Source organism: Trachypithecus francoisi, unplaced genomic scaffold, assembly GCF_009764315.1.
Source record: "Trachypithecus francoisi isolate TF-2019V2 unplaced genomic scaffold, Tfra_2.0 Lachesis_group10, whole genome shotgun sequence".
Taxonomy (NCBI): Eukaryota; Metazoa; Chordata; class Mammalia; order Primates; family Cercopithecidae; genus Trachypithecus; species Trachypithecus francoisi.
Window position 1 is genome coordinate 85,243,749 of NW_022681455.1, and position 12,785 is coordinate 85,256,533.

Consider the following 12,785-nt stretch of genomic DNA (forward strand, 5'->3'; position numbering starts at 1 on the left):
CCTGCCCATAGGTGGGATTGTGACCTATACCTAGGCTCATGCAACAGTCATAATAATGACTTTCTTACATGGAGGTAGCCAATAGGATAAATTTTTACTTTCATAGGTAGACTTAGTGCAACAAGTAAGGTCCTTGGTCTCCTAATTTAAAAAAGGTCACAGAAGATTATAGCACTCACATGTATTTTATAAAGCCCTTGGGTTTTACAAAGAGTGACAGCAGGACCCAGCAGACAAGTGAGAGTGTGACTCTCATAGGCACATACAGCCAACAATTAGGATTGTCACCTTCACACATGAGTGCAGTCCACAGTTGGAATTGTGACTGTCATATGTGTATCTGGCAATAGACTGGACGTTGACTAATTTCTGGATCCATGTCACAAGCACAGTGTTGACTATTGTACCCAGACCAAGCCAAAAGATGATATTGACCATAGCTAGGCTTGGGGCAATTGGTAATGTCCTGGGTTTCCTGCCTGCACAGAAGTCTCAGAGGACTATGAAACTCTAGCATATGGTATAATTCCCTCAGGTGGTACAGAATATGTAAAAACAAGGCTTGGCATACAATTTAAATTGTGACTCATATGTACAAAGTCAAAAGTTAAGTTGGTCACCCTCACAGATGGACAGTGCTCACTGCTGAGGTCCTGAATAGAGCTCTCATGAATGCAGTTGACTGTGGAAATTTTGACTGTCATATATGATCCAGCCACAAGTAAAAGTTTTTCATAAAATTCAACATTCCTTCACATTAAAAATCCTCAACAAACTAGGCATTGAAGAAACATAACCTAATAAGAGCCATCAATGACAAAATCACAGACAACATCCTACTGAATGGACAAAAGCTGGAAGCATTTTACTTGAGGACCAGAAAAAAACAAGAATGCTCACTCTAACCATTCCTATTCAACATACTGAATGAGTACTGAAAATCCTAGCCAGAAAAATCATGAAAGAGATGAAAATAAAAGGCATCCAAATGGAAATAGAAGCAATCAAACTATCTCTGTTTGGAGGCAATATGGCTCTACACCTAGAAAACCCCACAGTCTCTGTCTCAAAGCTCCTAAGATAAACAACTTCAGCAAAGTTTCAGGATACAAAATCAATGTGCAAAAATCAGTAGCATTCTTACACACAAACGAAATCCAAGCTGTGAGCCAAATCAAGATTGCAGTCTTATTCACAATAGTCACAAAAAAAATACTGAAAAATACAGTATACCGAGGTGGTGAAAGGTCTCTAAAATGAGAATTACAAAACATTGCTCAAAGAAATCAGATACGACAAAAACAAATGAAAAAATATTCTATCATCATAAACAGAAAGTATCAATATTTTAAATGGCCATACTGCCCAAAGCAATTTACAGATTTAAAGCTATTCCTATCAAACTACCAATGATATTCTTCACAGAGTTAGAAGAAATGCTATTTTACAACTTGTATGGAATCAAAACAGAGCCCAAACAGCCAAGGCAATTCCAAGCAAAAAGAACAAAGCTAGAAGCATCATGTTACTCAACTTCCAACTATACTACAAGGCTATGGTAACCAAAAGAGTATGGTACAGATACAAAAACAGACCCATAGACCATGGGACCAGAATAGAGAGCCCAGAAATAAAGCCACAAACCTACAACAATCTATCTTTGACAAATTCAACAAAAGTAAGTGATTCAAGAGAAAGCTCCCTATTCAATAATGGCACTGGGAAAACTGGCTAGTCACATACATAAGATTGAAACTGGATCCCTTCTTTATACCATATATAAAAATCTACAGCAAAAAAGAAAGCTCTCAAAACCCACAGCCACTTCACTCACTTGAAAACATCTATAAGCTATTTTCTGTTTTTTATTTTATTAAAATAAACTTACTGTTTGCATTTCTATAAAGAATTAACCCAGTTTCAGGAAACCTTGTCGCAGCAGGGAAGGTAAGCAACAGTCTCCCTGCCCACGACTAGTTTCATTACGCACCCTGATGCTTCAAGATGTTCAGAAAAGCGGCAGCTTGGAAGAGTAAATCTATGCCCAGCCTGTGCTCAGGGTCACAGGCTCAGTAACCTTTTGAGAAAGCCAGAGGGGAAGCCTGGCTTACTGTGAAACCTTTTAAAAACATATTCAAAGGCTTCAATGAGTGCCTGTTCAGACGTTAGAAGAACATGGGCCTGGAAACATCAGGTCCAGACAATTGAGAGGCAGCGTCTTCCTCACATCCTGTCCCTGGACATTAGGGTGTGGGGGGACAGTCCTGGTTCTTCCACTGGAGGAGTTCATGTTCATGTTTGACTTTCTTCTAAAACCAGTGCTGTGTCTTTGACTGCATGCCGGGAAGCACAAACGTTTGACTTCATGCAAAACAAATCCAAAAACAACCAGAAGAGAAAAGTTTTGGTAATATAAGGTCATCTCTTCAAGTCCACCTTGGAAACCTGTAACATATATTTAAATACTACAGTGAAAAGGCAGCTTAATATACTTTTTAAAAGCATCTGAAGTAATCTGCTAAGATTAAGTGTGTAAAAAAACATGGATTCCCTTTGAGGGTACTTTGTCCTTTGAAGAAGGGAAGGTGGGGCAGGGAGGGTGCCAGGCCCGGGTTAATGCTTCAGGCACCCGACGGCTTCCAGGGAGCCTTGCTGCGATCCCCACAGTAATATAGGAGCACCTCCAGGCCTCACTATCTCGGGAGGCGTTGAGGATGACCGTGAGGTAGCCGTCGATGTCCTGTAGTTTGGTTTGGCAATTCCCACATTTGCTGTGATTGATCAGTCTTCCTAAGCCATTTGTGTCTCTAGTTGCATCCAGCAGGTTTTGCTCAGATACTGAAAACAGTAGAGGTAGCAGCTCACGTAGGGTCCTGTGCGTACAAAGCCTACTGCATCTTGGCGTCGCGATCTTGATGAGGCCCCGTGGTGATTTCACCACAAAGGCGCTCTGGGAGAAATGCTTGATGGTGATCGCATCCCTGCCTTTGCCATCAGTGAGGTCAATCTTCATTCCTTCTTTCTTCCCATCTTCAATCAAATCATCTGGTATTTTCCTTTCTTCAGACTGCAGCTCACCTTTGCTCTTCCTGGAGCTGCTTCGGACGGGGTAGAAACCTGAGAGTTTGCGAGTCTGTTGCGTTTTTCCTTGATCTTTTTTCCGGAGGGGGCGGCGGGGGCGGGGGTGCTGTGTGCCCTTGAAGGGCTTCTTCGGAGCTTGCTTGGCGATGGCTGCATTGGTGGAATCACAAGACGAGGTTACAGTTTTGGGAGGTTCTGCTGCTTCAGATTATTGGTTTGGAAAAGGTGCCAGGGGACTTCTGGCATGTTTGATCTTCTGTTCTTGGGACTTCCTGGTGCTCCGTATTGCATTGCCTTTCTCTTCTCGTTTCCTGGAGATTCTGGCTAATGGTTTCCTTGGCATTTGACTCCGTGATGTGTAACTGAGTTCTCTTCCGGAAGCGGGGAACGCATTCCAGAGCATCTGTTGGGGCTCATGTAGGAATAGATCTTTGATTGCCCGGTGAATACATTCTCCCGGTCCTTTCGGGACTCCTCGGGTCCCTCCACTCCACCATCTCCAGCCCGCGCCGTCGCTGCCACCGCCGTCTGAACCGCGCAGAGCTTGGGCTTCTTTCTGCCCGTAGCTCCGCCTGGCCCTCGGCGACACCCCGCGCCCTCGCACGAGCCGCCACCGGCGCTGTCACCACTGATGCCGCCGTCACTAGCCCCCCCGCGGCTCCCCCTCCCCCATGGCCGCAGAGGCAGGGCCGGGCATCCGCGCCACCGCAGTCCGGGGTCGCCCTGAGCACAGGACACAGGGAGGGAGACGCAGAGCCCTGTCCTCTGCGGACCCGCCCACTCTCCACTGCCATTGCCCACCATCCGGCGCCTGGCCCGGGGAGGGGGCTCAGTTCAGCTACTGTGGAAAGCAAAGTGGCGATTTCACAAATAACTTAAAACACAAGTACCGTTAGACTCAGCAATCCTGTTACTGGGTATATACTAAAGAAATAGAAATCTTACCATAAAGAGACGTCTATGGGAGTACAGGGCAGAAACCCCTCAGCTCCCACGCACCTTCTGGGCTAAGTAAGACTTGAAAATTTCCTGTGAGGCTCCCTGTAGGGAGCTCCTAAGTAGGCGCCGGCTTCTAGAAGAATTAAACATTTTTCATGAACCTAAGCCTCTCTTCTGTTGTCTTCCGTCAGATGGACACGCATAGAGTCTAGAAAAACTTGATACTTTGTTTTCATTTTGAACAAGAAGTTGACTTAAAAAACAAGTCGCCAGAAGTGGAGGGAAAACTATTCAGGATTCAATTTTTTTCTTTCCTTCCTTACATCCCTTCCCTTCTTCCCTCCTTTTCCCCTCCCTCCCCCTCTCTCTTTCTTTCTTTTCTTTCTTTTCTTCTTTCTTTCTTTCTTTCTTTTTCTTTCTTTCTTTCTTTCTTTCTTTTTCTTTCTTTCTTTCTTTCTTTTTCTTTCTTTCTTTTCTTTTTTTCTTTCTGCCTGCCTTCCTTTCTTTCTGCCTTCCTTTCTTTCTGCCTTCCTTTCTTTTTCTTTCTTTCTTTTCCTTTCTTTCTGCTTTTCTTTCTTTCTCTTTCTTTCTTTTCCTTTCTTTCTTCTTTCTTTCTTATTTTTTTTTTCTTTTTCCTTCCTTCCTTTTCTCCTCCTCCTCCTTCTTTTTAGGAACACCTATCCCTACCTGGAGACAGACTGTCATGTATGGAACACATGTACAGAAAGATTAGTTACAAAATCTCTTTGAATTTATAACAATAAAAAGCATTAAAATCGTCCAGTCTAAAAATGTATTTGCAAAGGTTTTTACATTGTTGCAGATTTTTGTTCTTTTGTTTCTTTGTGCTTGTTTTGGTTAAGACCAATAATTTCTTCTTCAAAGCTTCCATAGTCTTTCTTGCCCTTCCTGCTTAATCTGTAAGGAGCACTTGTTTCTCTGCTTAATCTGTAACTAGCAAACCTCTTACTCTTACTCTGTAAACAACCTTTCCCCGTGCCCAGACACGTACAGCCTCTCCCTTCCAGCCTAATTAGCCATATTCAATTTCAAACAGTAGCCAATAGGTTAGCTTAGACTGCGGTCAGACTCCAGGTAATGGGGAAAGGACACAGAAACAGGAATAGGAATTGCCTTAGGGATAAAAACTCCTACCGTAACCCGCTAGATGTGTGTGCTCTTGCGATGGGCAGGAAGCAGGCAGCACACTTCTGCAGAAGTAAATGTGTCCTGCTGAGAAGTTTTCTGTCTAAGTACTGGTTTTCTTTGTGGCACCAAGCACTTGTTTCTAACATCAGTGAGGGCAAAGTAAGTACTAGTGGATGAGGGTAAGAGCTGAGTGAGGAGCCACTGAAGAAAGGGACTCTTTTCACAGAAACAGTATCTTCCCCACTCTATCTCCACTGGATGTCAATCAACACATGCCACTGGTCATTTAGTAAAAACAAGCAAGCACACAGAAACTGCAGTATGCTTGTACACCTACACCAGATACTTTCTGTACACTAAAGAAATGGAGGCCCAATGTGGTGGCTCACACCTGCAACCCCAGCACTTTGGGAGGCCGAGGCGGGCAGATCACCTGAGGTCAGGAGTTTGAGACCAACCTGGCCAACATGGCGAAGCCCTGTCTCTACTAAAAATACAAAAATCAGCCGGGTGTGGTGGTGCAAACCTGTAATCCTAGCTACTCTAGAGGCTGAGGCAGGAGAATCTCTTGAACCCAGGAGGTGGAAATTGCAGTGAGCCAAGATGGTGCCACTGTACTCCAGCCTGGGCAACAGAGCCAGACTCCTCTGAAAAAAAAAAATTAGAAGAATGAAAGAAAGAAAGAGAAATGGGGAAGGAGAGGATAGAGAGAAGGGAGAAGGATACTCTACCAGTCTCTACCAGTCAAGTTGTGATGGAACCATATGGTGATTTTCACATGAGAATGTCTGCTTGGTCTGTGGGAACAGAGTTATAAGGTAAAGTAGCATGTGTGTTCTTAGTAGACACCTCTTCTGCTGCTGGAACACATACATTCTATCTTTGTCCCCCATTTCTGGCTGTGCAGGTGTGTCTGTTTTACCGATTGCTGCCCATAAAACTGGAATCTGGTCTGTCTCATGAACAAACCCTGCCATTTGATGTAGGCTTCCACTCACTCACTAAGTGATATGTGCCTCCTTCCTTTCTGCTGCAGTCCAGCACCATCCTACCTGCTACCTTCAAATACACAGGATCATTGTCCTCAGTCTTGATTCAAACCTTTCCTTGGCCACAGTGGAGCCTGAAAGCTTTGGCTTCACAAAATTTCCTGTGAGGCTCCCTGTAAGGGGCTCTTAAGCAGGCACAGGCTTCGGGAAGGATTAAACGTTTTTCATGAACCTAAACCTCTCTTCTGTTGTCTTCCGTCAAACACACACATGGACGCTAGAAAAACTTGATTCTTTGTTTTCATTTTAAACAAGAAGTTGACTTAAAAAACAAGATGCTGGAATTGGAGGGAAAACTGTTCAGGATTAAGTTCTGTTTCTTTACTTCCTTACTTTCCTTCCCTTCCTCCCTCCTTAGAGGTCCTAAGTCTGTGCCAGACTAGCAAACTAGCAAGCTAGCAGATGTGGCAGAGCTTTACTAGTGTTTTTATTACCATTCCTACAACAGCAGCAGCAACAACAACTACTGCTTCTAATAGTGGTAATAACTACAATAATGATGAATAACAACAGTAATTGTAATTGTTGATGCTTAGTTTATATATTTATAATTGATAATGTTCTATAATTTACTTTTAGTAACTTTTATGGCATGTTACTTTTGGCATAAACCTCTGGACCCCTCCACATTCCACCTTAAGGATGAATTTCACATATGGCCTTATGGCTGCCCACCTGCCAGTGTGGACCCTCTCTCCACTCCACCCCTAGACCTAAAATCTGGTTGACTTTCTGAGAACACATAGTAGCCGTGGCACTCATATAATCCATTTGGTAACTTTCTGGAGTGGCCACATCTGCTGCCCACCAGTGGTAGCCCACCACACCTCGTGTTGATTGACCTGGACTGGGCAAAGAGGAGCATCTCTAGGGAGACTCAGGTCTGATCCTCTCTCCCCCATCATATGGGAGGGATCTAAGCATGGACAGTGGAAGCCTTCCAGCTCCACTCATACTATTACCTGGCCTGTGGCAACCCCTGAAACAGGGGTGGAGGGGCAGCTCCAACCACTTCCAAAATCCATCCCAGCTAGTAAGCAAGCCCCAGGAAAGTGGAGTAGAGGCAGGATGACCCCTGTCCCTTAGCCTTGGGGTGCACTGGCCACCTCCAAAAGCCCACAGGGTAGGTGGGGCCTCCAGCCCACCCTACTGGCACAGGTAAAAACAGCTGAAAAGACCAGCTATCACATCAATACTGCAGGGTTCACAGCAGGACAGTGATGAACACTGCTCCCCACAGGGTGGAGAAAGAAAGAAAGGATGAACCTTGGCCGGGTGCGGTGGCTTATGCCTGTAATCTCAGCACTTTGGGGGGCCCAGGAGGGTGGATCACTTGAGGTCAGGAGTTTGAGACCAGCCTGGCCAACATGGTGAAACCCTATTTCTACTAAAAATGAAAAAAATTAGCCAGGCAAGGTGGTGCGTGCCTGTAATCCCAGCTACTTGGGAGGCTGAGGCAGGAGAATCGCTTGAACCGGGGAGGTGGAGGTTGCAGTGAGCTGAAATCACACCATTGCACTCCAGTCTGGGCGATAAGAGCGAAACTCTGTCCCCTCCCCCTGCAAAAGAAAGTATGAACCTTAGGAGCACCCTTGCGTGCTGTGGGACGAACGCTCATGACAATGATTTCAATAAATATATCAGAGTGAGGGAGCTGCTCTACTATGTAGGAAACCTCTACCCAGGAACAGTTTGTCTCTGAAGGATTAACACCAGGCTCTGCAAGAATGTGCGTTATCTGATGGAGTGCCAACAGGACCACACTTTTTTTTTTTTTTTTGTAGCAGTTCTGATGAGCAAACAAAGGCTTGACCCTTTATCATGTACATGGTTCCTTGGGTCTAGTGGGTAGACTTAGATTTCACAGTACAGCCAAAAGTTATAACTGTTTTTTCTCCATGGTCAGTAACTGCCCTGCAAGTGTGGAGAAAAATAGGTCTATTCTGCCATAGGTGGGGCAGGAGCTGGTAGTTTGAACCATGAAGTGCGCTTGTGAATCATGTGGCCTTGGGGTAGCTGGTAGAAGCCTAGGACATAAAGAGCCTTTTTCTCTTGGTTTGGGGTGTCAGGAGATGGGGTCTCAGTGCTTCAGTCATTTCAGGGTATGTGAGCCTCTAGGGCTCAGGGCTGGGATGTCACTGACTAACCACGCAATACCAAGTACCCAGCAGCTAAGGGGTATAGATTGTGTGTTGAGAGGAGAGTTGTAGCAAGTGTTTGGAAATAGCTATGCTCCTGCTGTTGTTGAAGTGACAGAGAAGTGGCTGTCTGTTTCTAGGTCAGGGACGAATGTCTAAAGCCCTGGGGACCCAGTATCATTGGAGGACTTCCATTCAAGTTCTATGTGCTCTTGCAATTGCTAAACTTCAGAAAATAGAGGAGATAAAACTTTTTGTAGCTGGTCTGGCCTTAGAGGTCCACAACCTCTCATCAATGATCCAAATTGCCCCATACTGCACCCTCATCTATTACCATATACAAAAATCAACTCAAGATGGATCAAAGACTCAAATCTAAGACCAGAAATCATAAAAATTCTGGAATATAACATCAGAAAAGCTCTTTTGGAAATTGGTTTAGGCAAATAATTTATGACTGAGACCCCAAAAGCAAATACAACAAAAACAAAAATGAGTAAATGGAACCTAATTAAACTAAAAACCTTCTGAATAGCAAAAAAAAAAAAAAAAAAAATCAGCAGACAACAAACAAAAAATTTGCAAACTATACATCTGACAAAGAAGTAATATCCAGAATCTATAAGGAACCCCCAAATATTAGCAAGAAAAAAAAAATCTCATCAAAAAGTGGATGAATAGACAATTCTAAAAAGAAGATATACAAACAGCCAACAAACATATAAAAAAACAGCTAAGCATTACTAATTATCAGGGAAATGCAAATTAAAACCACAATGAGATATCACTTTAGTCATGCAAGAATGGCCATAATTAAAAATTAAAAATAAATAAAAATTAATATTGGTATGGATGTGATGAAAAGGGAACACTTTTACACTACTGGTGGGAATGTAAACTGGTACAACCACTATGAAAAATGGTATGAAACTTTCTTAAAGATCTAAAAATAGAACTACCATTTGATCCAGCAATCCTCCTATGGGCACCTACCCAAAAGAAAATAAGTCATTATATGAAAAAGACACATGTACACAAAGTATGAACAACTTTATTAGTAAACAGTATTGGTAAAAAAAGTGTTTTGGCAGGAACTTAAAAAATGTTCAATTATTTATTAACTGAATGTCTATTTAATCTTATTAATATACTGCATACATGACAAGCTGAACATCAGATAGTTCAAAAAATTTGATAAAATAATACAATAATTTTAGCATTTTCTTGTCTCACTTCAAGTAGATATTGAACCCATTCTCACTGATTCATGCTCCTTACTTTAACCATGATGATTACATGCCAGAAAAAAACTAGATTTTCTGGATTATCGCTTTTGTATTTCTTCAGTGAAGCATTTTGAGGGAATCAGTACTGGGCCTGGACAGGAAGAAATCATGGGTCCCATGAATAAAGATAAACAAATAAAATGGATTTAATTTTTTTCTGTATTTTTGGACATTTATCTCAACTATCTGGGCTAAACAACTGACTGTTTTCTTTTATATACCAAAAATAGGCATTTTGTATAGCAAAAGGTCAGTTTCACTGGAGGGATCCTTGGGAAAAGAGAAACAGAGGGAGGAAGGACCCTGGGGGCTGAAAGATGAGGGTAGTAATCTGGTCTTCTCTGAAAACAGTGCCCCAAAACATAGCACCTTTAAACAACCAATAATTAATATCTCACAATGTGTTGGAACCGGAATAGGGGCACAGCTTGGTTGAGTGTCTCTGACTCAGGTTCTTTCAGGAGGCTGAAGCTGAACTGAGGGACAATTTGTTTTCAAGCTATTGTGGCTATTGGCAGAATTCAGTGTAGACTGAGAGCCTGAGTTTTCCTTTGTCTATTGTCCTTGTCACTCCTTCAGTTCTCTGCCATGTGGACCCATACACAGAGCAACTCATAACATCAACATTGGAGCTTGCTTCTGCAATGTGAAGAATACAACAGAGAGACCCAGAGAGAGACAGAGACAGGAACAGAGATTGAGGGAGCAAACACAAGACAGAGTGAGTAGAAGGGAAATTACACCGTTTTTGTATATAATCCCGGGAGTCGTGATAGACTGATGGTCTATTTTCTCCCAAATTTATATCTTAAAGTTGTAACCTTTAATATAATGATATTAGGAGGTAGAAGATAATTAGACCCTGAGGATGAAGTCCTCATGAATAAGTTTACTGGCTTTATAAAAGGAATATCAGAGGGATTTCTCTTGTTCTCTCTACCAGGTGAGGATACAACCTGAAGTTTGCAGTCAGCAATTCGGAAGAGTTCTCACCAAAGGCTGACCATACTGGCATCCTGATATTCAACTTCCAGACTCTGCAACTATAAGAAATAAAATTTCACTGCTTATCAGCCATGCAGTCTATGGTTCTTTGCTATGGCAGCCTGAAGTTTGACGTATTACCCTACCATTTTTGTTATATTCTGTTGGTCAGAAGTGAGTCACTAACCTCTTCATGCTGGGAGCTTTTATGCAACTGCTCACTTTATATATCAAGGTGAGGCACATGGGTCTGATTCTAAATATAATGAGAAAACACTGGAAGGCTTAATGTAAGAAAATGACAATATTTGAATTTCATTTAATTTCGACATCTCATGGCACAAAATTAAAAATAAGGCACACAGAGAAAATTACTCTCCCAAGATCACACTGCTAGACCCCAGGCCTGTTTCAATTACATATCGTGCCACCTCCCACCCCTTATGGTAATTTTTGCATCTTTAAGTTTGCACATTATCTACTTGTGATGCCATACCTTGGGTTTTATAAGTTTTACCTCATATACACCTGATGAACTTCCCAGGAAGAAGATTCTAGCATTGTTACCATTGTGCATGTTCAGTGACAGAGAAGGTCCTGAAACACACTGACTTGTCTAAGGTCACAGAACTAGTAAGACAAGATATTCTGACCTATATCTGTCTCAAACCTGGGTCATAGATCACATCCAGCTCTTCTCAGGAAGCTGAGAAAGGGGCTAGGGGCTATGTTCTCATGATTGTGAACAGGTAAGGACTTTACATGGGAAAGGAGGGTTAGCAGTCAGGAGCCCAGCAGGGCCTGTGGGTCGGTCTTGTTAAAGGAAGGAGCCCAGGTGATGGAATCTTGAAGTGACCTCACTTTCTTAGTTACAGACGCCAAGAGAATTTAGAACTCCAGTAAACTGGGACCCTCGTTTTAGAGATAGCCCTGTGTTTAGTTAGAAGATTCTGAAGACAGCAAGATGTTTTCCTGCTGTGTCTTGGATTTCTGAGGCTGTCACCTCAGGAAGGCTTGAACTGAGAGCATTTCCTTATGATGTAGACATTGGCTCATTTCTCACCCTTGGCTCTTGTGGAAGGGGGCACCCATAGGTAACAGAAGGCCACGCAGGGCAGGCCCATTTAGGCCAGGCCTCACCTTTGATACCATCTGGGCAGCCCTACACCTCTCCTTGTCACCATGTCTTGTGGGAAAGAAAGAGATAATGGGTCCTTTTCTGACAGGAGCAGGTTTCCAGCTGTTGAGAAGCTAACGTGTCTGCCAAATTTATACCCCAGGTTATGGCTGGCAGGATAGAAAGATGAGTGCTGGGGACCACCTTTATCTGTTCAGATGTTTATACAAAAATTTCAAGCTTTCATCTGATTTTCTCCCTGGCAGGAGGTCAAGGCAAATGTTGCTTTGCGCCTGATCTAAGGGGCAGAATTTTTAATGGGGGTGTCCCCTGTGGTGAAACCCAGGCATGCCATTGACACCTCTTGGCCAGGCTTGCAGGCACTCTCTTTGCAGAGCTCCACGAGGAGCTGTTTGATGAGTTCAGCTACTTTGTCTCATTGGATAAAGAGCAGATACACCATGCCAACAACCATGGGCAGGGTTGGACTGGGATGGAAGTGGGCACAGTGGGGTCTCCAAAGAGACCCAAAAGACTAGGGAAGGCCCAAGATCCAGACCCAAGTATGAGGACTCCCTAGAAAACGTTTTAGAGCTTCCTCAATTAAGTGTCCCACAATCCCTTCCCAAAGGAATCTGGCGTTCATTAGTCCATAATAGCAACTTAGGTGCACAGTCACCAGTCAGATACTTGTAGAAATATCAAAGAAAACACTTTTGTGCTGTTTTTACTTTACACTAGGCCATGAGTATCTTTGCAGGTTGCTACTATGTTTATTGCTTTAACTACCCACCCCAGATACCTCCTGCAACAGGCAGCTTCAGTGTCCTCCCTGCCAGAACTTTTCTAAGCTTTAAAAATGTACACTCTTACTAGAGAAGGGTTTTATCCAAATAGTGGGGGTTACACAGAAAGGGTCATTAGTCATCTCACAGAACTCATCCCTATAGCCCCGTCAGGGTAGGCCCTCACATGTCTTCATAATATTTCATAAGGGAGAGCCTTTTTCTCAGTAATTCAGCCTTTTAATGCTGATGGATCC

The 12,785-nt window shown here is 43.2% G+C and overlaps 1 pseudogene; it reads right to left on the reverse strand.

Annotated features, from left to right (window-relative positions):
• Nucleotides 1–2,621: 2,621 nt before the first annotated feature.
• LOC117088577 lies at nt 2,622–3,534 on the reverse strand (annotated as a pseudogene).
• Nucleotides 3,535–12,785: the final 9,251 nt, after the last annotated feature.